Source organism: Corythoichthys intestinalis, chromosome 22 (genome assembly GCF_030265065.1).
Source record: "Corythoichthys intestinalis isolate RoL2023-P3 chromosome 22, ASM3026506v1, whole genome shotgun sequence".
Taxonomy (NCBI): domain Eukaryota; kingdom Metazoa; phylum Chordata; class Actinopteri; order Syngnathiformes; family Syngnathidae; genus Corythoichthys; species Corythoichthys intestinalis.
The window spans coordinates 17940870-17965534 of record NC_080416.1 but is presented as its reverse complement, the minus strand read 5'-3'; the positions used below and the strand labels follow the sequence as shown (position 1 = coordinate 17965534).

At 40.4% G+C, this 24665-nt stretch overlaps 1 long non-coding RNA gene across 1 annotated transcript; it reads right to left on the bottom strand.

The window, feature by feature from the left end:
* Positions 1-2086: 2086 nt before the first annotated feature.
* On the bottom strand, positions 2087-20815 carry LOC130910666 (uncharacterized). Its single transcript, XR_009061887.1, has 4 exons — positions 20655-20815; positions 6641-6779; positions 4202-4295; positions 2087-2228 (listed from the first exon to the last, which is right to left on the bottom strand). It is a non-coding gene; the product is annotated as an uncharacterized LOC130910666 (long non-coding RNA).
* Positions 20816-24665: the final 3850 nt, after the last annotated feature.

The following is a 24665-nucleotide window of genomic DNA, read 5'->3' as shown; positions in this document are numbered from 1 at the left end:
AATATCCTCTGTATTAACCGTCCCCCCGTTCACTTCGCTTCTCCTCTATCCTTCACCTTTCGGTCCCCAGTGTCCGCCTGGCCACCTTTGGTTCCAGAGGTTTTAGTCACTGTGCCCCCCCCAGCTCTGGAACTCACCATCCCTATATATTTGCAATATATCTACCCTCTCACTTTTCACATCCAGACTCAAAACACACCCGTTTACTCTTTCTTACCCACCATGATCCTTATCTTGGTTTTAGCTTGACCGCTTACATTTTTATTTACTTTTATCCTGCTTTTGATCAAATTTTATGATTTTTTTGCTATTGTTGTTGACTTATTGTGTTCCCATCTTTCTTGTGAAGCGTCTTTGCATGTCTTGAAAGGTGATCTAGATATAAAATATTATCTTCTTACACTTTTATGCTAGTTAAATAACAGTCTAGAGCAGGGGTCCCCAACCTTTTTTGCACCACGGACCGGTGTGATTTGGGTCTTTTTTTTCACGGACCGGTGTCCTATCAAATTTTGCAACCTTATAAAATTTTGCTCCCAAAGCGTTTGTGGCGGTGAAAAAAGCCCTCTTTTATATTCAGTTGGACTCTCAATGTTATCCAATGGTTCTAAAAAACTATTTACATCATAAACATACATGTGCAACACGGAAATGGCGTAAATTAATGCTTAACGACACGGCGAAGTCGTTAAGTGAGAGGGCTACGTGCAGTTGTTGTGTGCACCTAACATGGCAAACGTAAGTCAATATTCCTTTCTTTAAAGAAAGTTTGTAGTGTGTACTTTGGAATCGCTGCATTCGCGGTCCTTTTTAACGTTACATGCATGCCAACTTTGTCAGAACATCGGCAATGTGCGGCAGAAAAATACAGCAAATATAAAATGGCATTTGTTTTTAGCCCCGTCGTGTTAAGTGCAGGGAAAAAATACAACTCACCCCCTGAATCAGTGGGAGGCCTGAGTTTGTTTCGTTGAGACGAGATGGTCCCGAGATGGGTGAGTGAGAGAAGCTAGCATCACAAATACACGATGTTGGAAATTGTAGCACAGTTTTCAGCGCGCTCCTAGCGATGTCAGGATATTCCGAAATGACTTTAATCCAGAACTTCGGTAGCGTTGTTGTCTCAAATGTACGTTTAAGTCGCCGTGATTTGCGATCTCTACAAGCTGATATTCCTGTTCCACAGACATTCTCGAATAACTCTGTTTATTCACATACGGGTCACGAATTCACTCCTTCGCAGTTCGTGGGTCTTTAGTGATTGGGAAGTAGCATAAATTTTGTTTTCTTCGAGGTTGTAGGCACATCTTCTGGCTCGTCAGGTTCCCTTTTCCCCGTAAAAAGTCTGTCCAAAGTCGTCTGTTATTCAGTCATTCTAGTGTGGGGGCTAACTATTTCCGGGAAGAAATGTGATTGGCGACGACCTACGTCATACGTTATTATCGAGTCCAAGCGCGCATAGATATACAAAACGAGATTTAATGCTAACAGCCCAATCAATGCATTTCTATGACGACCTCCTATCCTGTAGTTGTATATCTAGAGTAGACAGGGATATTGGTGTTTTACGCGGCACAGGCCAAAGTCAATTGGCCAGAATGCAGTCGTTAATCAATTATTTCTGCGCGGCCCGGTACCAAATGCGCCACAGACCGGTATCAGTCCGCGGCCCGGTCATTGGGGACCCCTGGTCTACAGCAACAGTAGCAGTTTGTTTACTTGAAATGTTAGGTTTAAGGCGGTGGTTCTTAAATCTTTCTTTTTCCAACATACAGTACAATGACATAACGGAAAAGTATTGGTAATTGAAGAATTTATATACGCACCAAGGTTTCCAGTTCAATATTGCAAGACATTTCTCAGTAAATACAAGAATCCTGATAAAACATTTCAGAAAGTTTGGTAATCAATTTGCTTTTGATCCAAAGGAGGATGGTTCAACCTTGGTGGATGTCTTTTACTCAGTGCCATACCTGTGATTTTTTTGCAGTCAGTAGAAAAAAAAAAAAAAGAAGCGATAACTCAGAGGACTCTCGCTGCCAAGTGCAAGTGCATAGAGAAACTTTAATCTTTGCCAAGCACTTTTGTCGCCTGATGGAGAAGTTGCAAATGAGAAGTCGAGGGCGAACATTGTGGGAGGCATCAAGCGTTGGGCTGGCATCTCGGCTCTGCTCCCACTCACGACTCAAGCGACGGTGGGTGGGCGTTTTCCCGAGGAAGGCGGCAGACTCAGAAAGGCAGGTAAAAAAAAAAAAAGAAGGGAATGAGGGGAAAGGTGCGAGATATAATTCAGCACGAGAGACGTCAAGCGAAAGAGGGAAGGGCTTGGCGTGGGATGGATTTATTACATCCACTTCCATCAGTGTGTGTAATGATGCTGAAAGGCTGCGTCCTGCCGCTGTTAGCCCTTGATGGGGGTGGGAGTTAAATTAAACAGTCCCCGTCAGCCATTGTTCGCTATCAATAGCTGCTTTTACATTGTCAGTAAAATACTGTATTTTTCCGCTTTTTGGTGTCACAGTTCTATATAGGCGGCATGGGCACAAAATGGCAGAATGCTGATGGCGGGGTTGAGACTATAGGCCTTTTAAGGTCAAATACTAACACATACGTACAACACATTGAGAAAATACACCCACAGCATTATAAGTACGTTTGTGAGGCACAATCCACAGTATTCATTCTTTTCTGTACCAAATAGGAAAATATATGCAGGTTTTGTTGTTGCTGAACCTGATTATTTACTGTTGTTTTCAGAACCTTATTCACTGATAAGACCTTAGGGCTCACTAGAAAATGGGCCCCGTGTGAATTATGCAAGCTGCTAGCCACCAAGATCAATAGAGGTGCTGTAAGTCCAACCTGCTCTACATATTGAATCGCTTGCCTGTGTTGTTGGTGCCTTAATTCTTTGTGTTACAGCAGCCATATATTAGATATGTGCATCTTAAACACCTTTAAGACTGGCTCTCTCGACTAAAGGCCAGTCTTTCTGAGGACAAACTTTATAGACCAACACAATCTGTTGACGCTGGTAGGTTTTCTTATTTTCAAAACAGTTTTTCTCATGGGAAATAATGTGAAGTGAATTAATTGACTTCACGATCTAGCAACTATTGACTGTATAGTTGATGTTGACAGTAGCATTTTATGACTCTTCCAAGCATAATGAGTAGTGAACCACTGTAAAAGAACGCTAAAAGTTACATTTGCTAATTAAAAGTTGTACAATTTTTAAAAAATAGGTCAACACATAAGAAAATGTGTGTGATACATCAAAACATTAAAAAAAAACTCAATTTAAAACCTACAGTAACAACATTTCATATTACTATATTCTGTAAAGTGTACCTTGACATACAAATGCAACGGCATACTATTTTTTCGACATGCGACCTAAAACATGAATTTCGTCATGTATCGACACACGGCAAAATTCTCTAGATATGACGATTTACGATAGCGTCGCAATTTACGTTTTCCCACAAGACAGCAGAACATTGGATTTTCTTGTCACTTTCCATTAAAACCATTGATTTTCTTTTCACTTACCATTAAAATCAAGAAAGAAATCACAGAAAAATATGAGCAGCGTCCTCATCGAGTTTTGCAGGTCAGCAAATTCACACAGTTTAATGTTATGCTAACTCTGATGCAGGTCGGACTTTCAGTAACAAAATTAGTGGTGTGTTCCCCAGCTCCACAACATTGACTTCTTTATACATTACTTGCAGTGGCTGCTGCTGCTGCCTCTGCTGCTGCTGCTGCTGGACAAAAAAACTTCTAATATCCCTCGTCTTCGAAGTGGGCAGAGGAGCCAGCATGTTGTCTACATGTCATATTTCTGTCAGGGCTGTGAGTGCGTCTGTGTGTGTGTCAAGTCATCAGCTAATCAAATAGCTGGGAATTGAACCAGTGACCCTTCGGGCAAGACAATCTACATTACCTACATAATTGAAGTCATTATATAATGCAAATATGGTTGCTTAAAAGTTGGTGGGGACAGTTTGAGCAGCCTGAAAAGTTAATAGTGTTATGTCCCTACTGTCCCTATGCAAACCTATACGCCCTTGAATTCTACTGTATATTATTCTTATGGGGAAATCCGTCTCAACATACGACCATTTCGACAGAAAAAACAGGTCCTGGGACGTATTAAATTCGTATGTCAAGATACAACTGCACCTGCACATAAACCTACCTTTTATCCTGGATTCTTCTTAGCTTGTCTCATTTTTCAATTAGCTCCTTCTTTTATGAGTCTCCTTTATACACCCACTTAGCACGTCATTCCACTGGAAACAAACAAAACAAAAAGTCAAATATTAGTGATTATATCAATTTCATTAAAAAAGATATACTTTGTCAGTCTGCTGAATATGACTACTCATTTCCTAACTCTTTCAAAAATAATCTGCCGTAAACTCGGCTAGGCTCCAGCTAACCTACACGACCCTAAAGAGGGCTTCTGCTTCAGGAAATGGATGGATGGAAATTCAAGATCATGTCAAGGAAATAAAAACAATTCATGGCACAGCCTAAAGCACCAAGTGCCTGATGTCATCCCCTGTGCTATGCTCGTAACTACCAGAGGGATTATATGCCTGGTATCATGGGATTTCTGTGAGACATCGTGATGTATCAACCACAGTTATAGTCCTATTTTTTTAGGGGGGGGGGGTCATTTTGCCTTCAAGACAGCATCTTGGAATTATTGACTGAGAAATGTTTATTAAAATAACTCAATAGTAAGTCAGAATCTTATAGATTATCACGGGCACAGGCTTTAGTAACCTTTAATTTGCCTTACGCTGAACACAAAGCCCAATTTTTTTTATTTTTATGCAAAGCATGAAAGCAGCAAAGCCCGTTATGTCTCCAACTTTGTGTCCTTTCTTTTATATAGCCTTTTAAAATGTACTCATGTGTGCCCCGTTTTTATTTTATTTCATCCAGGGCCTCAGGGCAGGTCACCGCTGACGAGTGCGGTGAAGCGGAAGACCTCCAAATTTAGGAGAGGATCTTTTTTCTGATGAAATGAACTGGTTGCTGGTTTGTTTAAAAGCTGCTTTCATTGCATGACTCAGACATTCACATCTGTAGAGTGAACAGAGCACAAATCGATGCAGTAAGTAAAAGTATGAAAAGTGTATATTGTCATTTCTTCCTTTGTTTGGGCATTAAATCGACCATGACCGAACAGTTCTGGTTTCTTGAGAAGGACATCAGTTTCTAAGACAACCAGAATGATCCTACTGCAAGTGAATAAATGGCCTGAGAAAGGTGGGAGGGGACTTGGAGAGCTTAGGGTGCTTTCACACTAGACCAAGAGGACCAGGGTTTGGTTGTGGAGGAACCTCGCGGCAACTCTTACAAATGAGTTGTTGAAAAGGTTCAGCATTCACACTGCGCCGCCCGAACTTTCTGAGTAGCATCACGTGGACAAAAGGCGCACTCATTGATTGGACAAATAGAAGAGGAAATCTCACCCTCCTGGTAGGAGAGGGAGCGTGGAGCGTCACAGCATGGGGCTGTGACACTGCATGTAATGTAGCATAGCATAGCATCGCAATCGCTAATCACTCTCACTTTCGTGACTTTTTGGACTGGCATATTGTCACCACTTCCAGGAGTGTGGGACTCATAAAATAGCCGCCCCGAGAGGCTACGCCTGTCTATGCCATTGTCACATGGTACGTTCAGCAACAGCAATGCAACTGCTTAGTGCAGCACAACAACATTTAGCCATGGCTAATCGTCTGTCATCTTGCCATTGTTGAATTTGAATAGCGTTCGCGCTGTACTTGTGCTTCCTAGGATGCCCTGCATGTACTGTCATAACCTGGACCATCACAGCTCCACATTATGACGCTGCATATAAAGTAGCAAAGTGGACCTTGCTCCAGTAGCATTGCACTGAAAAAGAACTCTGGTACGTTTAAAAGGGACCAAACAGTGCTAGTGTGAAAGTGCCCAAACAGCTGGCTATCTATAGCCTTAATGGCATGAAATGAGTTAAATCCCGGTAGCTCTGGACTATACTTGCAGACTAAAGTGATAGTGTTTTTCTGAAGATATTGTCCACTTCATAAGTGAATGTGATACTTGTATTATAGAGCTATCTTTAGCTAAATACGTTGTTTCTTTACTTTGTAATGTAGGAGGGAGAGCTCAGCCCCTAATTGCCTTTCCTTGGCAGAATTCTGCACTGTCTGAGTGCTTTTGTGTTCTATTAGGTCTGCATGAATCCAGGTGGGAGATGGTAAAGGATGAGGAGAGAAGAAAATCAGGAGGGTCTTACAATGTTTGACTTGAGTTGTGAAGATAAGGCTACACACTCATACGAGCAAGCAAACAAGAAAAGAGCTTCTTGTTTTAAATTAGACCATAGTGAATTCCATTCTAATTTCCGTCTCTTCCCCTCTTTCCATTTTATCCTGGCTTCTGCCGACTGAAGCCTAATGATGTCCCCGGTGATAAGCCAGCTGACACTCGTGGCCGCGCAGTCGCGCGCATACAGACGCCTGGCAGCTGGTTGAGTCGGCCAGCTGAGCGCGCTTGACTTCAAGGACACGTGTGGGGCAGATTGTGGGGAGGAAGCGATGATACGGCGTCTTCATCTACAGAGTGACTTTTCTACCTTTTGTCCTCCTGACGCCGCATTCTCGAGACGGGAGGCATTAGGCCGCTTCATTATCTGCTTTGCTGCAGCTTTGTAAAAGGAAACGAGTGCTTTCACAAGGCTGCCACGCCCCGCCACTGTATGTGTAAAGCGACATCTGCAACAAAGGAATGTCAGATTAGAGCACACACAGACTACAGCAGGCTACAATGAAGTTATATACTGCCATGTTTAATTCACATACAGTGGGGCAAATAAGTATTTAGTCAACCACTAATTGTGCAAGTTCTCTCACTTGAAAATATTAGAGAGGCCTGTAACTGTCAACATGGGTAAACCTAGACCATGAGAGACAGAATGTGGGGAAAAAAAACAGAAAATCACATTGTTTGATTTTTAAAGAATTTATATGCAAATCATCGTGGAAAATAAGTATTTGGTCAATACCAAAAGCGCACCTCAATACAGTGATACCTCAGCTCACAAACATAATTGGTTCCCAGAAAGTGTTGAGGCGAAAAGTTAGTCTTCCGAACATTTATTTCCCATAAGAAACCATTAAAATGAGAATAATCCGTTCCCAGGTCCCCATAAAACATACTTTTCTACTAAATAAGCCTTAAAACTACACAAAAATATAGCTTATTTTCTTTAACGTCTTCTTAGGCTTAACACTAGCCTGTGGTGGGGTCTTTTTCGGTCCCATAATAGCAAAAGTACACTCAATATGGTCCAAAATGTCTATCAAACACAAACCACGTCCGCACTCAGCGAAAGGGAGGGGACGAACTGGGACGCCGTGAGTGTGCGTCAGCTTCTCGTGGCGCTGTTCGACCGCGTGGTTTGGTTCGTCCGCCGAAAACTAGTTCGTCAGCAGAGACTATATGCTCGCGAATTTAATGTTCTTGAAGCGAAAAGTTCGTGAGCTTAAGCGTTCGTGAGCTGAGCGATCACTGTACTTTGTTACGTACTCTTTGTTGGCAATAACGGAGGCCAAAAGTTTTCTGTAACTCTTCACAAGCTTTTCACACACTGTCGCTGGTATTTTGGCCCATTCCTCCATGTAGATCTCCTCTAGAGCAGTGATGTTTTGGGGCTGTCCTTGGGCAACACGGACTTTCAACTCCCTCCTCACCAGGTGGCATCAAAATGATAACAAGAACGGTGAGCAAAAATCCCAGAACCACACGGGGGGACCTAGTGAATGACCTACAGAGAGCTGGGACCACAGTAACAAAGGCTACTATCAGTAACACAATGCGCTGCCTGGGACTCAAATCCTGCACTGCCAGATGAGTCCTCCTGCTAAAGAAAGTACACGTCCAGGCCCGTCTGGGGTTCGCTAGAGAGCATTTGGATGATCCAGAAGAGGACTGGGAGAATGTGTTATGGTCAGATGAAACCAAAGTAGAACTTTTTGGTAGAAACACAGGTTCTCGTGTTTGGAGGAAAAAGAATACTGAATTGCACCATACCCACTGTGAAGCATGCGGGTGGAAACATCATGCTTTGGGGATGTTTTTCTGCAAAGAGACCAGGACGACTGATCTGTGTAAAGGAAAGAATGAATGGGGCCATGTATCCAGAGATTTTCAGTGAAAATCTGCTTCCATCACCAAGGGCATTAGATGAGACGTGGCTGGGTCTTTTAGCATGACAATGATCCCAAACACATAGCCAGGGCAACAAAGGAGTGGCTTCGTAAGAAGCATTTCAAGGTCATGGAGTGGCCTAGCCAGTCTCCAGATTTCAACCCTATAGAAAATCTGTGGAGGGAGTTGAAAGTCCGTGTTGCCCAACGACAGCCTCAAAACATCACTGCTCTAGAGATCTGTATGTAAGGATGGGCCAAAATACCAGCAACAGTGTGTGAAAAGCTTGTGAAGAGTTACAGAAAACGTTTGGCCTCAGTTATTGCCAACAAAGGGTACATAACAAAGAATTGAGATGAGCTTTTGGTGTTGACCAAATACCTATTTTCCACGATGATTTGCGAATAAATTCTTTAAAAATCAAACAACGTGTTTTTCTGGGTTTTTTTCCCACATTCTGTCTCTCATGGTTGAGGTTTACCCATGTTGACAATTACAGGCCCCTTTAATATTTTCTAGTGGGAGAACTTGCACAATTAGTGGTTGACTAAATACTTATTTGCCCCACAGTAAGTTGTCAATGGGCTACTCCTCCAAAATCACACATCGCAATAGTATTACAATTTGGCATTAAAAATACCAAGTGCGATGTGAAGTCATTTTATCTAACTTCAATTCAGTGAGCATCTTAAAGGTGCTGAAAGAAGACCTGAATGAACAGGCATCAGCAGCAGAATCAAAGTCCATCAAGCAACTTGGCATGAGGCTAACAAAACATCAGTATACTGAATACAAGTGAAATGCTTATTTGTGCTGATGTCCAGGTCAAATTTCTACAGGTTATAAAGTGGTGGAGCCATATGAATGAATCAACATGGAAAAAGATGTAAACACTGACTCCTCAAATGAGACCATCACATTCCCTTGCGGTGGCATAATGTATCAAAATCCTTTATGTTGAAGCAATTCACAAACTCGTGGCTAAGGAGTTTACCTGCAATCAAAACGTACCATTTTGCGTAGATTGAAAGGTAGAGTGCAATTAATCTCTAATGTCCTAAGTTAGGTTGGTTTTAGAGATGTCCCCATCCGATATTTGGACCTGATCGGACACAGATATGGGCAAAAAAATGCGCATCGGTATCGGCTCAGAACACGGGAAAAATTCCGATCCAGACTTCCGATCAAGTTTTTTTTTTTTTTTTTTTTTTTAAAGTCCGGTCCGGGTTTTCCAGCGCACCGATTTACATAATCCATTCCAGTTTTTGCTTCGGTTTCCCTAAAATCCGGTCCGCATTTTACGGCACACCTTCAACACACTACATTTACATTACCGTCTCCCAATTTACCGAGAGACCTTATCGGTAAAAATGTCAGCTGTGTGGGATAATTTCACCTTAAAGGACGACAAAGACGAAGAGGCAGAGAGCAACATATGCCACAATAAAGTCAAGCGTAGTGGTAAGGCTGTAAGAAGTTTTAATACACCCAACCTAATCAAGCATTTAGCGAAATACCACCACAAACAATATGAGGAGTATGTTAAGAAAATCGAAGACAAAAAGAAAGGTCCTACACTACTCACACTGGCAGAAACTTTTGCTATTGGTGACAAACTGGCACTCGACAGTCCCAAAGCCCAGGGAATAACAAGAGTCATTGCCGAAGAATTCATTCTGGATGACGAGCCATTATCTCACGTGAGTAAAGACGCACCATCCAACACGCGATTCGGCCGTGGAAGATTCAAGAACGATTCACAAACATCCAAATTCCAATTATTGAAATATGTCAAGTAAAGCGGAACTAATACACAGCGCGGTCTTATCGGTATCGGATCGGAAGTGCAAAAACCTGGATCGGGACATCCCTAGTTGGTTTTACTTTAAAGTGCCTGTGAAACCATGAAAAAAAATTTAAACAGCCTTATTATATGAATTAAAATCCATTTTTGAGATGATTCGACTATATACAACAATTTGGCAAAGCACAGTTGATGAGAAATGAGTTTTTCAATCTGCCGTTAGCTACTCCTGTCATTATAGCACTCTGGCGTCGCCATCTGGGTGATGACGTTGGTAGAGTAACAATTTCAGCTGGTTTAAGATTCAGCCCAATGGAGGAGGAAGATTCAGAATGAACAAAATGCAGCAGAGAGCAGCAAAATGTCATCATTGTTTTTATCGCTCTACTCCAATATTTTTACAGGATATTCTTTTTATCTAACTATTTTTCCCCAATTGCTAAATAAATTGTACGGTCATGACAAATAGTCTTGTGCTAAATGGCATATGAAATATTAAAAATGCATTTATTCAGTATGACAGGGCTAAATTACCGCTTAATCGTCAAATCGTCGACAATTTAAACCTCCCTAACGGTATTTTATGCCACCGGAATTAGTCGGCTCTTGTCATTTCCCTGCAGGGACTCTGAGACCAGGAAAGAGTTTAAACAAAAGAGTGTGAGAACTATGCTACATGCTAACCCAAACCGAGCAGCTCTTCCAAGTCTCTTCCTCGCCTTTTGAAAACGAAAAATCACACAAAACTAACCCGAGTCATGTCACACACCACGGCGGGGGCCTTCACCGATCGGCCAGCCCCTGGCGGCAGTAAGTTTCGGCTCATGGTTGAACGCCGAAAATTCATGGTGGGCATACCGGCTGTCGTTGGAGCGCGATGCTGCCCGAGCCCAGTGTCTGCTGATGTCACATTTGCCTTCTTCCTAAATCCAGACTCTTGGCCAGAAGTCACTCATTTTCATGGCGCGGAATTCCAAAAAATTGAAAATATATATTGATTGCTTCCACACACATCCAAGCGGTCCATTTCATTCAGGAGCGTAAAGTACAGCGTGAAATTTGAAATAAACATGATTTTTGCTGTCATAGGCACTTAAAGCAATGTAACATTCTAGATGCACTCGGAAACCACAGTAGCCATTTATTTTTGTGCATAAATTAATCTAACACGAACCCATCGATGTATTATCAGCGTCGAGTGCTTGTTTATTGTTTGACTATACCTGGTCGCAGTGTGATTGAGTACAGTTTGACATCACAGGAAAATACATCCTCAAAACCATCACGGCCATTGTGATGTAATCCATGCCTTCAACATTTGTCCTGTGATGGCCTTCATTGAACTTGAGAAACAGTGAGAGAAAATCATCACACTGAGCCAGAGCGAGTGAGCTTAGTGACATCCTGCTTCAACTGTCATATCTTGAAATTTGGGGGTGAATTATGTTTGTGACACCAGTCCTAGATCTCTTCTGAGACATTAAGTACAGTATGTTATGAGACAATTTTTCTACCGTTTTAATCAAACTGAGCAAGATTTGTCATTTGTCTATTTCATCGGACTGTGACTATTACAAGCTCCCTATACAAATGTTACATGCAGCCTAATAAGCGGCATCTGTGTGTGAATAAAACACTCAACTAGTGTCCCAGTTACTCAGAATAACTCAAAAGAGCACAAGTGTTCTCACAGGAGCCGCTGTCTTCTAAAAATTGCCAAGTCGTCAAGGTTGCGCGCACCAGAGGGTCCCGTGGTTATGTTGTGATGTGCCTTAAAATGCTAATGAGTTCATTATCGGTGTTGGCATGCAAACGAGGTAAAGTGAAAATGATTAGATTATTTTGTGAATTGTAGACACAGTCTGCCTGCTGAGCTACACAGAAATATTTATATTTAAAAGAAAAATCTCAGAATGAAGAACCAATTTTTACAGTATTATTCAGTACATGACATTTAACCATTATCAGTCATACATATATGCAAGGACGTAGGTTTGTTCTTGATGTAGGGACGATGTAAAACCTGCATGTACACTTTTTGCTTTGGACGGGATATTAATAAAACCAAACAGATTGGGTAAACGGAGGTCAGGGCTACATTTTTCAAGAATATGTACCTAATTAATTGACAGGCTAAATGGTCAATGCAAAATAAATCTGTATCGACTTATACTAACTTTCATGTGTTCAGGTGATACATCGTTCGATTCAAACCTTTGTTTTCAAAAACTACTTTTAATAAACATTTTAAAAACTAAAAAAAAAAAAACTAAACTAAAAACCAGAATAAATGTCTGGATTTTATTATCTAATTTAAATGCAATTATTGAACATAAATTGTATTAACATACTGGATGAATAGAAACGTGTTAATCTCAGGAATGCAAAAAATAAACATTTGTCCTGAGAACACTCAACATTGTCTGACTAAATAAATATATTAAATATAACGGAAAAAAACTTCTTAGGCAATAACAGAAATAAAAATGGAGCCTTCCTTGAGGTAAAACAGCACTGCTTTTTTCCCCCAAGCACAGCCAAACTCAACAAAAAACAAAAGCTGCTTTGGGCTGCTTAAAGACCACAAAAATTTTTTAAAAATTAAAAATTAGGGAGACGTGAGTAAACCTCGGTTCACTACATTTCTCACGGATGAATTAACATTAACAGTAGAAAACACATACAGGAGGACACTTCTCTCTAAGCAGCTTCCTACTCATGTTTTGCAGGTTAGCTAGCTCACACAGTTTGATGTTATGCCAACTCTGATGCAAGTCGGACTTTCAGTAGCAAAATTAGTGGTGTGTTCCCCACCTCCACAACATTGACGTCTTTTTACATACAGTGGCTGCTACTGGGGAAAAAAATACTTGTAATATCTGTCCTCTTCAAAGGGGGGGTGAGTCAAGTCATCAGCCAATCAAACGTGCATTTAAGGGCATATATGATTTTTAACTTTTTTTTACCGAGTCTCGAAATATATCAGATAGAACAAAAATTATTTTCATGAGCAACACGAAACTAGATTTTGCTCATGAACCTTTTCCCTGGAAGAGAACGACAAAGTCATGTTGAAAAAAAATTAACCACAGGCCTAAAAATAACAAAACCCAGCAATGTAGGTGCCACATCTACTTCATTTCTGATTGTTAGGGAAACCTTACGTGCACTAAATTTTGTGGATTGGAAATCAGAATAAAATTCCTTCTAATGCGCATGACATGCACTTTGTAATTCTGTCAACACCTGCCAACGAGCTTACTACAGTTCTGTTCAAAGCTGTTATGTTTGTCAAAAATGTCAAAGATTGGGCTCTAAATAGGCTTCTGAAAAGGAGCAATGGCAACCCTCCTTGACAACTTGATGACAATTTGATCGGCTTTTTGTGAACAAGGAACTTTGATGAGCCTTTTCTGTGGCCGGTGTCGTGAATTTGAGTTCATTTGACGGTGCGTTGGGTAAGAACGTATAACAACACATTGGCTATCCATTTGTGTGTGTCTTCATATTTTACATTACATTTGGCGGAAAACAGACATGACTGAAAGAGCAGTTTCTGCTCTTGCACTCCTCTTTAAAAGAAATTGCTGTATTTTAAGCCAAAACAACTGTTGTGTTTGAAAGAACAATATGTCTATATGCTGCCATAGCAGATTTATGGCTCAATAAGCCCCTGAACTATTTTTAATTTGTCAGTTTTACCCTGAAAACCCCCGTTTACAGACGTCGCACAACCACTTTTGTTTCAACCTAGCCATTAAAAGAATTATATTTATTATTCAAAATGTCTGTCGTTTTAAGCTTAAAGTCATTCATTGATGTCTAATATTTAATGAATAAAAAAATAAAATAAAATAAAATAAAAAACGACTAAAAATTATTCACTCGTAAACTTTTAAACAAATTATGTCACAATGAAAAATTTGGCGTCTGTAAAAAAGTCACGGCTATCTACCTCATAACTATCGCTTAATTGTATTTTTTTGTGTTACTGTCGCATTTTCCTCGATATGTTAGATGATAAATAATCGATCCAAACAAAAAAAATTAAAAATAATGTTTAAAAGGGTAACTATATGAAAAACTCCTTGTTGTCTGCGATTTCTGCATCGCGACCCTTGTTATATCACCATGTTTCACCCATAAATTGTAAAAAAAAAAATCTGGCTGTGGCATTTCACAGCTGTGTCTTGACACTCGGTGATACATGCTACATGGTGTTTTTGGATCGAAACAAGGTAAGTACGCGATAATATCTCGTTAAAGTCATGGCGTCTGTAATTCTGCTCTCGCGTGCTCTCGCCTCCAGATAGGCTTTTGCTGTTTAAATTTTTTTTTTTTTTCAAAAATGCCCTCCTGTTCAAAATATTTCTCCCCCCAGAAAATTGAGATTTTAAGCTTTCCAATAATGTATCACACATGCATATCGGACAATTTTGAAATTTGGCCAAATTCGGGGTGATCACTGATTTTTAAATGTGTACGCCGTACGTTACGTTCAAATTCTGTACGTTTTTCGTGCATTACGTTTTTTTTCCTCCGTTTGTTAATACGTTGGTTGAATGACGAGAGAAAAGTCAGAGGCACGGAGAGGGAAGAGTGTTTGTTGTGACGCTGTAGCAAACGCGATGCTAGGCTAGGTGGCTCCAATATTTCCTGACTGCAGCCAGCAGCCTACAACCTACGCCTAGATATCTCATGCATATAGAACTACATGCGAAATGACAGACTCGGTAGCGTTACTAAACAGCCACCATTTTAGAGCAGTAAACTTCTCAGAAAGGCTCTGTTATGGTGAACCTTCCTAGTGAACCTAAGTAACTTTTTATCTAAAATACACCTAAATCGGCAAAATATTGACTTGAGTCGATCTTTACATGATGAAACAGTTTTAAAATTTTCACGTCAAAATAGAAGGGAACTAATGCAAAAACGGGAGCAATTTTATCAACTTTAACTGTTGATTCAGAATATTAAATGACCCCGCAACATAGCAAAGGTTACTATTTTTTTTTTTTTTTTTTCTTTTTGAAAAAAAAAAAACAAAAACAAAAAAAACATGAAAGGTAACACCAGTTACTTTGCCAAGTAACTTTTTTACTACTGTGTGTGTATTTCAGTAGTCAGTCACTAAAAGAGCTAAGAGGCATTTTTACATTTTAAGTGTTTATTTTCTTAAAAGCAAAATAAAGGCAGTTTTGAAAAAACAAAAAAATGCAAAAAGCAAACGAAACCGAACCAAAACCGTGATCCCAAAACAGAGGTTCAAACCGAACCGTGGGCTAACTGAACCGTTGCACCCCTACTATACACAGTGTATATAGCAGGCCACATTGGAAAGAAATGAAAAACACTTGGGAAAAAAAGTGACAATCTCATGGATGAGAAAATGTCTGTAATTAATATTTCCAAATATTATTGATCCCAATGTGAAATGTACTTTTGAATACCAAATAAATCAACAGTACGGTCTACATCCGTTCCATTTCATTGGTCAACCTCGGAGGCATCATTGTGTTTGCCTGGAGATGTGCACAACATCAAAACACGCAAACGCCACCTTGTCACAACCCTTTTTAGCGCTCATCTGGAACAAGAACACGCCCGGGGCCGTGCTGGGAGAATGGAAAAGAAGTGAAGGGCAGGGTGAAACAAAATGAAAGCGCAAAGCCAAAGGGAAGAGAACATGGCGCGATAAAAGGCCAAGCCAGGAGACAGATGAGAAATGGTGGGGGGTGGTCACGGAATCACCCTGGATGGTCAAATACCTGAGTTACGGTGACGGTCCACCATCAAGTCTCCTGCGTGAATTCCACTTCCACCTCGCAGGATTCCATTTTACATGAAAATTGATTTAAACACAAGCCTGGATGTCTATCAGGAGATTGTGAGGCACATGTCTCCAGCCAGCCAGGAGTGGAGTAAGGCTAATAAAAGGTGAGGGACCTGAGCCTAGTTAAAGATGAAAGTGGCAAGCGCAAAAAATGAAACACGGAAATCAGGAGAAAAGAAGAGCTGAAGCGAAACTGCAGAGGAAAAAACTGAAATGTTGTTTCTGAACAAAACTAAATTAGGCTTTGCGTGGGTGTAGAACTGCAGTCTGGGGGTCTCGTAGTGGTCAGGCTCATGCTGAAACAAATTTAAAAACACCAAATGTTTCAAAGTGAACTTTAAATCTTTACTTTAGCCGCTTCTCTGGGCAGAAAGCACACTTGGTAACCTTGGTAACAGTTTAAAATGGAGGCAAAGGGGACAATACTATTGAAGTACATTTAATTGATGTGAGAGTTGAACATTTTTTTCGCAAGATTTAAAGTAGTTCTCAGGGGTCATGATAAAAAGACATTCTTCTGTAGAATAAAATTTAAAGTTAACTAAGATTTGTGCTCAGAAGTGAGTGCGGGTTTTGTAACCAAGAGAAACGATGGGGTGGGGGCTAACGCTTTGCAATGAAAAGCAGGGGTATCTGTCGATGGGGTAATTCCCTTTTAGGTCCCGTTTTCGATCGGGCATGGTCATGTTCATGTCAGTGTCCCCCTGAAGTAGACCCATTCTATACTTTCCCGTATTTTATTTATTATGAACTATATTGTTGTTGTAAAGCAGATTGTGGACCTTTCGGGTCATTTTAAAGGGCTATAGAAATACATTTGATTGGGATAGCTCCCTGCTTTTTTTTTGTTTTTTTAAATAAAGGGACTTGCACTCTGAGGCCACCGTGTTGCATTACTGTGACGCACGTTAGGGGTGTGACAAAATATCGAAATGGTGATATATCGTGATACTTCGTATCCCAAAAGGTTATCGATATGCTCCTGTCAAGAATCGAGATATCGTTTTAAAAAGTGTCAAAAAAAGTCGCTATTGACAGTGCTCGACGGCCAATCCATTTAGACTGGGAACGTTCGTTCATTCAAAACCCGAGCATTCAGTCATTCGGTCCGATTTTTGGGGCATTTACAGGTCACTTGCTTTTCATTTTAGGGCATTTACAGGTCATTTCCTGTTGAGTTTGAGTCACTGCCTATTCATTTGGGTGATTCCCAGGTCACTTCCTGTTCTATAACCCAAAATAAACAGCAAGTGACCCATAAAATACCCCAAAATCAACAGAAACTGAAAATCAAAAGGTAAATGACCTTAAATGTCCCAAAATTACTCATTGCCTGGCTTTGGCTGCCACTGACGGCCATAGACGTTCAATTCATTTGAAGTGGGAGGGTTGGCAGCGAATGAACGGATGTTCATTCGCTGCCACCCTCCCAGTTCAAACGGATTGGACGTCTACAAGTGATAAACTCATTCCAATTCACAGCAGAAGCTTGTTTTTCTGTTTATTAGTTTTTTTGTAGAATATCCTAGAATGATTTCCTAACCAATGTATCGAAAATCGTTTTATCGCTATATCGTCAGATTATCGTTATCGTGAGCTTTGTATCGCAAATTGTATCGTATCGTGAGGTACCAAGAGGTTCCCACTCCTAAAGCACATCTGCAAACAATGATCGAAATGAGGGACGGCTAGCTTGACTTCATTGTTCGTTGTGGAGGCTGGCCTGACTGACTGCTGTAGTTTTGCAGATTTGCAAGTTCACATTTTAATGTTATGCTAACTCTGATGCAGGTCGGCCTTTCAGTAGCAAAATTAATGGTGTTTCCCCCACCTCCACAACATTGATGTCTTTTTACATTACTTATAAGGGCTACTGCTGGTCAAAAAAAACTCGAGTGTGCGTGTGTGTATGTGTGGCAAAGTGGGTGGGGGAGGGGGTCAAGTCATCATCCAATCAAATGTATGTTGGGGGGGGGGGTGAACTGGGACATTCAGCAAGTGAAAAGGGATAAATGTAAGTCTGAACATTATGAAAATAATTCACTTAACCCTTTAATTACAGCAATATGAAGCAATTATCAGAGAATCCCTAAATTTGAAAAATAAGGTCCCAATGAAACCTTTTTTTCAAATTTGTGATAAGTCAAAATGAATATGTGTAATAAGCGCTCAGATATCTATAATCCTTGCTAAATCCTGTTTTTTTCCATGGAACCTGCAGATGCATGTGTTGACTTGCATCCATCATTTTTTTTTTTTCAAAAAGAAATGTCAAAATTCTGAATGTCTCAAAATCATGAAATTTTAGGTGTATCAAATGTGATACGTTTGGCAATATAGAAATAATGGTAGGATCAGGGGCGTTACCGGGGTGGGGGCGGGGGGAGGCAGTGCCTACCCACGGGCACGCTCTGCCCACCCAATGAAAACTGAATGTAGTACTAACGGCAGTCTGGGCACCGTGTATGGTATCCCAGTCATATAGTACTGATGTGTTCTAAGTTTTAACCTTTGTGTTGTTACCGCCTCTTTCACTTTTAAAAAAAATGAAATGTTGGTTTTGTTCCTAGTGGGCGCTACACACATTTACGCATATTTTGATTGATTGATTGATTTTTTTTTTTTTCCCACCAGTTTTCACCTGGCTGTTGAGTTTGATGAGTTTTGAAGCGTTCTGAGGGGGTCAAAGTAGGGCTCAAAGCGTCGGCGGGACAAAGAAGGACTGCTAGGGGGCCATTGGCGCTATACATAGTGTATTTGAAATTGGTCTTTACACTGTATCAAGGATTGCATATTTCTTGACTTGCCTGCCGATTTTGGTGCATTTTGAAGCATTGTAAGGGGGTAAAATTGAGCTCAAAGTGGCTGCGGAACAAAGATTAACTATAATAATAATAATGATAAAACCGAGGAAACACAATAGGTTATAGGTTTCCTAAAAAAACATTGTCACCTGCATGTCCATACTGTTCAGTTATGGATGTGTTCTAAGCAGGGGTGAAAGTGGTTAGAAATTCTTGGCGGATCTCCCCGACATGAAGGTCACCATGGAGCCAGTAATTATATTTATTTTATTTTATTTTATTTTATTTCATTTCATTTTTTTTTTTTTTTTTTTTGGGGGGGGGGGGGGGGGTCCAAACTCCTGAAATGCAAAGAAAACTGTTTTCGTCAGTTATTTCTATAACACATACAAAAACTGAATTTCATTCAAAATTGTATTTTTTTCAATGATTTGCAAAATAATTAAAAAAAAAAAAAAAAAAAAAAAAAAAAAAGCTATGACCCCAACCTTCAAATATATTAAAATGGAAGATAATGTAAACATTTACTTTTTGTTGTGTTTGGTAAAAATATAGTTATAGGTAACATACATTTATAAAAATAAGTACAAATGACTTATGTTATGCAGAGTGAAATGGAATATATTTTGAAGATCGCGCAAACATTGATTTTTTTTAAAAATCCTAAGGAAATGAATAAGTAGCCAACATAAATATATAAATATAAGTCGAAAGTGCACATTGACAGCTAAGATGTTCTGAACCTCCCCATCAGAGCAAATAAAACTAAATATGATTAATAAGCCTCCTTAACACTTTCCTTGCTCTTAAAGATTGGATCCATTTTCCCTTGCATTGCCCTTTTTTTTTTTTTCTTTTTTTGCCGTTTCAGAAAACGTGCACATTTGACCCAATCAGAGCTCACTATCTCTGGTGATCACATGTCAGTATGTCAGCCAATTGAACAGATAAATGAATCCAGGCGTTTTACTTTGCTGCGTGCATTCGCACATTGACATGACTCGTCATCGTCAGATAACTGCAGCAGCTGGGGAAACCTCCATGCCGTTCATGGAATAAAATAAATGATAAATATCGGTGGAAACTGATTACGCTACACAAGCACTTTATTATGCTTGGTGTCAACACTTATGTATGTAAATTTGATGTTGCTAGATTGCTTTCTTCTTGGAGATTAAATATATGTGTGGCAGGTTTGTTTTTTTGTTTTTGTTTTTTTAATAGCGTTTTGACAGTTGCCATCATATTTTCAGAATCAAAGCATCGTATACCGGAACTGCATTCCGGCCCTGAATCTTATACCAGAACTGCGTTCCTGACCGTTCTGGCCCACTTTCACCCCTGGTTCTAATTCAAATCAAATTAACTTTTATTTGTTTAGACCAAATCACAACAAGTTATCTCAAGTAGAAAACAAAACATGTTTCAAGGTGCAGTAGCCCTACGCCGGATTTTGACTTCCTTGAACATTGTACCTTTTTTTTGCCCTCCAAGGTAAGACTAATGCCCACCCACACCTGGCATCCTGGTAACACCACTGGTAGCATCTATTTTATCCCTACAACAAAAAGGAAGACAATTTAAATGACCTATATAACTGAACTCATTATATAATGCAAATCATGTTGCTTATAAGTTGATGGGGACAGTTTGAGCAGTCTGAAAAGTTGATAGTGTTATGTCCCTACTGTACCTATGCAAACCTACGCCCTTGCTTCAGACCAAAGTGACTTCATCATTAGATCTTGCGAGATTTGTTTGAATAGCAAGTCGCAGCTCGAACAACACTCGACTGGAGAACCACGCACGCTCTCACTTCCACGTATGGGCACATTGCATTCACTCGTAGGCAAAAAAAGATGCAGGTACACGTGCTGGCGACTCGCAACGACATTGATCCTAAGTGAGCTAATGATGGTGAAAAACACAATGTCCGTCATATATATTTAAAACTGATTATGTAAAAGTATCTATCTACAGAGTTGCCTCATGTGCTTACCTGTGTTTTGTCGTGTTTAAAACTAAATACATGAAAGCTAATGGGACATCATTAATGACAGGCTGTGTTTTAACAGCAGCTGCAGTTGGCTCCGGTAGAGTGAGCAGTGCATTCTGGGACTTGTAGTATAAGGGAAACAACGTTATCATCCTGAAACTTGTACAGGCAAGGTTAGAGGTGAACTAGGTTTTATTATTATTATTTTTTTTAATTATTACTGATCATAGATCTAACCCTTTCACTTGCCTTGTTAACTACCCGTAGAGCTAGTATTTTGCCGCTGTGCAGAAATAAATCCCTTTCTAGCAAGGGCATAGGTTTGGTCCCAACATTGGTATGGACAATGTAACAGCATAACCTGCATGTACACTATTTGCTCGGGACGGGACATTAATAAGACCAAACAGATTGGGTGAACAGGGGTCAGGGCTACATTTTTCAAGAATATGAACCTAATTAATTGATATGCTAAATCAGGGTGCTCATTAAGTCTATCAAGATCAACCAGTCGATCGCAACGTAGCTTGCGGCATCCCCCCCAAAATTGTACATAGTTAAATATGTGATTGGCTGGCAACCAGTTCAGGGTGCCCCCTGCCTACTGCCTGTAGTTACAGGGCCGGCCCTGCCTATACGCAGACTATGCAGCTGCTTAGGTCCCCTGACCACTAGGGGGCCCCCAATCTGGCAATTGGTTAATTTATATACTATTTTGTTTACTACAGTTTGCTTTATTTGACTTTTGTGAGTTTTGATACTTGATTACAAGCTTAAAAAAAAAAAAAAAAAGTTCTTCCTTAACTTCTTTCTTTCCTCTTTTAGAAGAAGGTTTGGCGCTATCTTCTGTAAGTACTGACAATCATTTGGGGTGAGAAGTTTGAAGTACAGTATGCAGTGCAACAAAATCTGATTAATATACAAAATATGGACGTATGGGTTAGATTGCATGTATGGGTTTCACAGTACACTGTGACGAAATGGCAGGAAAAAACATGGGTCCCTTTGCATTACTTTGCTTAGGGCCCCCAAATGGCCTAGGCCGGCCCTGCGTAGTTAGCTGGGATAGGCTCCAGCACCTCCGCGACCCTCGTGAGGAAAAGCAGCATGGAAAATGAATGAATGAATGAGTTAAATATGATTATGTTGTGTGTATGTGTGTATATGCAATGTGAGGTTATGCGGCCACCCGTCTCTCTCCAAGCAACTTCTTGCCCACGTTTTTCTGGTTCTAGTTTCCAGCAGAGTTCACTGCATTTTCCAGTTTAATTAACGTTAACAGTCGAAAACACAAACAATAGGACACTTCTCTCTGAGCAGCTTTCTACTTGAGTTTTGCAGGTTAGCAGGTTCACACAGTTTAATGTTATGCTCACTCCGATGCAGGTCAAGACTCAAAAATTCACAAGTAAAAAGGGGTAAATATAAGTTTGAACAAAATGAAAACAATTCACTTAATGATTGCAGGGTCATTTCTATCCTTGCAAAATATGGATTAATGCGTCAGATTCTGCCACTTACTTTAAGTAAATATTACTATTTGTTCGTATTGAGCCCATACATCTAAAAGTTGTTCATTTTACACCTAAATCAAGAAAAAAATATTTCAAATAATGTCTTGAACAATATTCTTGAATTAAGGACATTTCTGACAAATAAGTTTTTCTTTTAAGATTAGATATACAAGCTTTTTGCTTAAAATAAGTCTGTTAAGCTTATTTTCAGCTAGCTGTTTTTCTTATTTCAAGAAATCTCAGTGAGTAAAATCGAAGCGCTGTAGCAGTAGCGAAATTAGTGGAGTGTTCACCACCTCCACAACATTGACGTCTTTTTGCATTACAGTGAAAAAAACTTCTAATATCCCTCGTCTTTGAAGGGGGCGGAGGAGGGGGCATGTTGTATTTCTGTCCGGCTGTGAATGGGTGTGTGTGTGTGGGGGGGGGGGGGGGGTCAAGTCATCAGCGAATCAAACGTGCGTTTTAGGGGAAAAAATGGCCTGGCACATTCAGTAAGTAAGAAGGGGTCAGTGTAAGTCTGAACATAATATAAGTACTGTAATTCACTTAATAATGGTAGGTTCAATTCTATCCTTACAACATAGAGGAAGACAATCTAAACTGGTCATTATATAATGCAAATAAGATTGCTTAAAAGTTGGTGGGAATAATTTCAGCATCCTGAAAAGTTGGTAGTGTCATGTCCCTACAGTCCCTTTGCAAACCTACGCCCTTGAATGCATATAAGGTTGCTTAAAGATTGATGGAGACAATTTGAGCATCCTGAAAAGTAGGTAGTGTTATGTCCCTAACGTCCCTATGCAAACCTACGCCCATGCTTTCTAGGTTTAAAGAAGCCAGCCAGCACTGTTTAGGTTTGCAGAAAAGGCCTTACAGAACCCTTGTGATAAATGGGAATTCACTGTTGTGTATAAAATGGAGCAGACATTCGAGTGAGAATGTGAAGTCTCGTCACATCTGCATGTAGGTGTCTTGTGCTTATGTATGTGTGATTGCAATGAGGAAGAAAATGCCACACCTGCTGAGTTTCCCAAAGAACATTTATCAAACAGTGTTGGGGGATCTGGTGTATGTGTACGCTGGGTTCTTCGCCAGCTGAAAGCTCATAAGAGACAGACCTTTCCCAAATCCCGTTGATATTTAAAAGTGCCTTCTCGGGCCCAGAGCGCACTCTCAACATGTGCTTCTATTGAATTCAGCCAATCCCCAAGCAACGAGCAGAGATCGATACGATCGACAGACCTCGCTGAAGCCAACCTTTGCTTTAAAGCAGGCTTAGACTACAGAGCGGAAATGAAAGAACGGTTGCTGAAAAGTGCAGTCTTTTTGCTTCTTTGTCACTTCTGATTGCCATCAAATATAATGAAGTTGCTTCCTCTAGTCTAAAGCTCTGCTCGCACTGCTTTTTGTTTTGTCAACGGAACCACAGAAAGCTAGACTTACACAAAGGGACTGAGATAGGCCAGAAATTAGTTCGATTGTGGTTAAGGGATCGAGGCGGGAGAGGTGCCCCAAAGCAAAGCTCAGGTATCCTTTATATCAAGCTTAGGGTCCATGTAATATCTGTTCTAAAGTTATGTAAATTCACTAGTAGAATTGTTGTGTACAAGTATTAGTGTATTCTGCACACTAATAGGATAATTACATATTGTTGAGACAAACCTACTAATGGGCAAAAAAATACAATGTTGTGTTAGTAGACAGCACACTGAGCACAGTAGTAAAAATAAAAGGGGAAAAGACCTGTTTGTCTGAAATGTTCAGTGGAAATCTGTTAAACTCAGAAGACAGACATTCAACTAAAGTGTGCATGACAAAGCCAATTTTAAAATTGTCCTCCATCACAGTGTAGATCGCAGTACCCATCCTTCCAAATCCTACAGGGCTTCTCCTGAGTCAAGGCCACTCGGATCGTAGGACAGTCAGCACGGCGCACGTCGCCATGACAACCACCTCTCCAAGTCGCTAGCGTTGTAACAAGCGTCAGGATGCGATGTTCCTCTGATGGTGTGAATCCGTCAGGACCAGGCGATGCCATCCAGCTGTCCGTCGGATTGGCATCTCCACTTCAACTGCGCACTCCATCATGTTTAACACGTCCACCTCCACATGCTGCCTGATAAAGACGATCCGGCCTACTGTCTCCCACCTTGTTTTCTCCCCTCCTACTTGCTGCCATGTGGACCAGTACGCTATAGCGGGAAGCAACCGAGCGGATAGGCAGAATGCTCATATGCGCTTTTATTGATCGTTGAAACAAGCATTTACTTTCTCCTCCCTCACGCCGGACACTAGATTGATTCCAAAAGGAGACTTAAATTGTTTGGGCTTGATTACATTTGGAATCATTATTTTGCACATAATGGTTAGACATAGCCCAAAACAATATAATTCATGTGTTGCCCGTTTCTGAATCATACAGCATATTTGGGGATCCAGGGTGTTCCACCAGAACAGGTTAACCCTTAAATACCTGCAACATGAAGCAATTACCAGA